Below are 5,529 nucleotides of genomic sequence, written 5' to 3'. Positions count from 1 at the left end.
ACTGATCCTGCATTTTCCAGCGATAGCCACATTTGAGCATGTTGTAAGTTGAAAGTAGATCACTGCATTGTGACAACAGTCATCCCATTTACAAACACTCAAGCACACACCTATTCACTGATAATGCAGCTTTTGTGAATTCGTCCTTAGCTTTCAAGCAACATATATAATATTTTCCATGCAATTCTGGTGTTGTTTTCTGGAGAGCCAGTTGCTGAATGATGATGTCAGAGCCAATCTTTATGCAAATCTGATGTTTATTTACGACATGAAACATTACACGAACGTGCTCCTTGCTGCAACCTCACCATAATTTTAAATTAGTCTCTTTTTAGGTGTTTAAGTGAAAACCCCATTTAATGCCCTTCACTTACAGATAAATAAAGGCAACTCATAACAGTGGTGAAAAATAATTTCTGGTACTTTTTGTAAAAGTACAGGTTACAATGGAATTTATGTCTCTCAAAGGATAATGCTTCTTCAAAAAATGACATGTAACTTCAACACTCAAACTAAAAGCTAATCCTCTGACAGTTTCACCTTGAAGTAAGACTCGCTGAAGGGAGTCCCCATGAATATGTGATTGTTAAATGGACTGATATCTTTGGTAAAACAGCAAAGTCATTTTCTGATGAATATATTAATTGCTATTACATTTGTATCCAAAGTAATTTCTTTCTTTGGTAGAATTTGTGGCAATTGGTTTAAAAAGGAAGGCCTGAATTGTACTTCCAATGTTAAAACTGCAGCAAGTAAATGACAGTATCTGTTTATACTCAGTCAAGAATGAAATTTCAGCACTGTATTAGTGGTATCAAGGATTGCAATCAAAAATGAAACTTTAAATCATTCCTAAAACATAAACAAACATTTGTTTTTCTGAACTGAATCCCTTGGGACTCAATTTGCAGTTTTACATACGTACAACATTTTAAAATGTTTGGTTTTCGGTCGCAGGAACTGTAATATGCTCTATATTTTGTATGTTAATATCTGCGGAAGCTATATTTCTTGCCAGGGTAAGAGTGTCATCTGAAGCAGTGGCACATGAAAAGGATAGCAAGGTGTTTGCTGAGCTGTGCTTTATAAGCATTAATATCAGAGATGACAAGTACCACAGTCTCCATACATATTAATGTATTATAAATCATAATAATGCATTTTTATGCTTTTGCTGGGGATATGTTGAGCTGCCATCCTTTTCTAGTAGTAACATATAAAATTTAATTTCATTGAAATGACATTGAACATCCCACTTATGATCTTTGCTATGTTTTCCACTTATTATCATAAGCTAAGATTGGATTACACAATTAGACCTTTGGGATAGAGGCTGGAGAATCCATGCTGTTAAATAAAAAGCCATAGCTTTTATGTTACGAACTCCGTCTCAGGGATGGAACTATTACCAAAGTAAATTAAATTGGTCAATACATTTTAAATCCATGAATACACTTGGTATAGATAGAGTTGATGGTAGTTGTGTTTTCCCTAAGATGGGGAATTTCAAGTCTAGGGGGTACATTTTTAAGCTGAGTGTACAGAAATTTATAAAGGACATAAGCGTCAAATTTTTTACACAGAGGGTGGTTCGCTTGTGGAATGAACTTCCTGATGAAGTAGTGGATGCGGGTACAATTACAACGTTTAAAAGACATTTGGATGGATATATGAATAGAAAAGGTTTGGAGGGATATGGGCCAGGAGCAGGCAGGTGGGACTAGTTTAGTTTGGGATTACATTCGACAGGGACTGGTTGGACCAAAGAGTCTGTTTCCATGATGTATGACTCTATGAATTTATGAGATGTTAACGATCAGTTTAAATTTTGTTTATTACAAAAGACATGATATACTTGGAATTTCATTTTTATTCAAGATTTTGTTTGTAAGTATTCTTTAAGACCTCAAACAACAGTTTATGAACAATTAGTAGCTTCAACATTGAAAAATGTCCTGAGCTGTTTCACAAAGGATTATTGTAGCCTCTGGTGCATTCCTCTTTCCTGAAAATGGACAGCAAGCCAAAGTAACACCTATTAGGAGGCATGATGGAAAAGTTGGGTCAAAGAGCTATTCTTTAAGGAGAGTTTTAAAGGAGATAATGGAGGTAAAGAAGTTTAGCAGGGGATTAGAGTTTACAAAGCTAAACTGGGGAGGGAATGACAGCTCATGCTGAAGTAAAAATAGATGTAGTGGTGGGGGATGGGAGAGGAATGCTTAAGAGGCCAGAGTGACAAGAATGCAAGTATTGGTAAGAGCAGGTTGTAGAGTTGGGATAGAATTAGAATGCTGAGATAGACTGGGAGATTGAGGGTGGTAAGGATTTCAAATAGGCAGCTAAAGAACTAAAATTCGACTTATTAGGCAATGGTGACAATGATGGTGATGACAACAATTTTTATGGGTTGAAAATGAGGTATAGAGGTAGGCAGGTATTGAGGGATTGAAATGGTAGGTAACAGAAGGCACCACCATCAATGGTAGAGCAATTATAGTAAGAAATGAGCAAGAGGCATGAATTAAAAATACGATATCTCAGAGGGAACAAAAACAGAAATTGCTGGAGAAACTCAGCAGGTGTGGCAGCATCTGTGGAGAGAAAGCAAAGTTAACATTTTGAGCCCGGTGGCCTTTCTTCAGCATCTTCTGGAGGTTGTGGAGTTGGAAAACATTCCAGAGGTATGGAGGGATATGGTCATGGTGGGGCTTGGAAATGAGAAAGGTGATTTTAAAATGAAGTCATTGCTTGACCAGAAGCCAATATAGGACAGCGAACATAGGGATGGTAGGAAAACTGAATTTGCAGTAAATCAGGGCATGGGCAACAAGATTTTGGATTACAGCATGTTTATGAATGTGGGAGGAAACCAGAGCATGTGTGGAAACGGGTAAAAAGTGCAAACTCCAAACAGACAGTCGAAGATGGCAAGACAAATTAGTACCCTCCACTGTACACATTGCCAGTTTGATGGTTTAACACATTTTTTGTCTTGCATAAAAATAGTTTATGAAATAATAGTGTGGGTGACCTAGTTAAGATGTGATTTATGCCACTCAGAGACAACAAGAACTGCAGATGCTGGAGTCAGAGTCGATACAGTGTGGAGCTGAAGGAACACAGCAGGTCAGGCAGCATCAGAGGAGTAGGAAAGTCTTCATCAGGTGTAAACCTGAAACATCGACTTTCCTGCTCCTCTGATGCTGCCTGACCTGCTGTGTTCCTCCAGTTCCACACTCTATTGGCACTGACTTATGCCACTCACATGACTCTCAGCTTGGGAGACCAACAACGGGACCAATAGTGTTCCGGGGACTAATCCCAAAAGTCTGGAAATCGTTTTAAGGGTATTTTCTTCCTAGATTAGGCTACTGAGTTGAATGATCAGCCATGATCGTGAAGAATGGCGAAGGGGAATCGAAGGGCCGAATGGCCTCCTCCTCCTCCTATCTTCTATTTCTCTATGTGTCTTCTATGTTGTTCAAATGAGTTCATATTGGTCACATTGCAGTCTGCTGTGGTTGGACAGGAAATAAATAGATTTCCAAGCATGAGTCTAGACATTGACCCTACAGCTGCACTCAAGACTGAGGCTGTGGAGTCTACATGTGGTGATACAATGAGCTCTCACCGCAGGAAGCATCAACGACAGAGAGGTTACTGGATGTCTTTGAGTTCTGTTGAAAACAACAAAGACGCAGATGAGGAGTAAACAAGTATCTTTTCCAGGCATGGCAGTTCCAGCCAAAGGATTTCAGTGCCATGGATGAAAGCATGAAGGAATTTGCTTTCACCTTGAATGGTATCATCACAGATAGCTCCAGCACTCTGTGGTCTACTCTGCAGAGTATTTTTTAGATTTGTGAGTTTGGTGTATGTTCTCTTTTTATTAAAACATTTTACACCTCTGCCATGCTTCTTGTTTCTAAGTGTAAACTCCTTTTTGGTTCCTAATCAGCCTTCTCCTCCTTTTACCACCCTATTACTATTGATGTGCTTGAAGAAAACTTTGGGATTTACTTTAATGTTAGCTGCCAGTCTTTTCTCATGAACCCTCTTGGTTTCTCTTATTTGCTGTCTGACCTTCCTTTTGAGCATTCTGTATGCAGGTTGGTTCTCAATTGTATTTACTACCCGACACCTGTCATAAGCACATCTTTTCTTCTTTAATTCAATTTCTGCCTTCTTTGTTGTCCAGGAAGCTGTGGATTTGTTTGTCCTACCTTTCTCTTTTGACAACAACCTCTGACTGTTTTGTTTTCCCCCACGAGTCTGTGGCAGGCATTTTGTGATGCCCCTGACGCTTCTATAACAGCCAAGAGGCACCAAACCACCCAGAGGTTACATTGATGGCTGCAGAAGTGCTCTGAAACCTGGAGCTTAAGGTTGTTCAGCCAGTGGCACTTCCTGCTCATCAGCTCATTTAGGTCTCAACTCGTGTTCACAAGTAATGTCCCACATGGTACAAGATGGACATTGTATCTGGCCATACTGCCCAGTCAAACTTTAGTTTGTACTTTGAAGTATTTTACTAACTGAACTTTAATTACTTTAATCATTTAACTTTAATCATTAACTTCCTTCAATCTTAACATTGAAACTTAATCATCCTGTGTGGTCAAGTTATACCTTAACTTGTAATTTTAAGTTACCTTACCTACTATAACTTTAATTACTTTAACTTAGTTTAAAGTTAGTCACGATTGGCATGCCTTCAGGTACCCAGGTCTTAAACTTTGAATTTTTTAAAATTTATTTTTGTGGGATGTGGGCGTCGCTGGCTGGCCAGCATTTCTTGCCCATCCCCAATTGCCCTTGAGAAGGTGGTGGTGAGCTGCCTTCTTGAACTGCGGCAGTCCACCTGCTGTGGGTTGACCCACAATGCCATTGGGGATGGAATTCCAGGATTTTGACCCAGTGACAGTGAAGGAATGGTGATATATTTCCAAATGAGGATGGTGAGTGGCTTGCAGGGAAACTTGCAGGAGGTGGGTGGTGTTCCCATGTATCTGCTACCCGTGTCCTTCTAGATGGAGGTGGTCCTGCGTTTGGAAGGTGATTTCTAAGGATCTTTGGTGAATTTCTGCAGTGCATTTTGTAGATAGTATACACAGCTGCTATTGAGCATACTTGGAAATATATTGCTGTTCTATCACTGTTGTTGGGTTAAAATCCTGTAACCCCCTTGTTCATGGTATTGTGGGTGTCTAGTTTCAAGGATATGAATATTGGAGTATGAGAGGCTGGAAGACAACTGATGGACATGTGAGGAAGGGTCATTCGACCCGAAACATTAACTCTGATTTCTCTCCACAGATGCTGCCAGGCCTGCTGAGCTTTTCTAGCAATTTCTGTTTGTGTTTCTGGTGGAGTTGTACTTTTTCTGCATAATGCCATGGTATCAAATGCTTTCTTCGAAGAGGCTGCATATAGATAAGGAAGAAGGAGTGATGAATGGATCTTGGGAGACTCCAGAGCCATCGTAGAATGGTCATTTCTATGTCCAGAAAAGCTATTCACAGACAGGTT

This window comes from Rhincodon typus, chromosome 2, assembly GCF_021869965.1.
Source record: "Rhincodon typus isolate 14 chromosome 2, sRhiTyp1.1, whole genome shotgun sequence".
Taxonomy (NCBI): Eukaryota; Metazoa; Chordata; class Chondrichthyes; order Orectolobiformes; family Rhincodontidae; genus Rhincodon; species Rhincodon typus.
Note: the sequence above shows the minus strand (reverse complement) of the source record.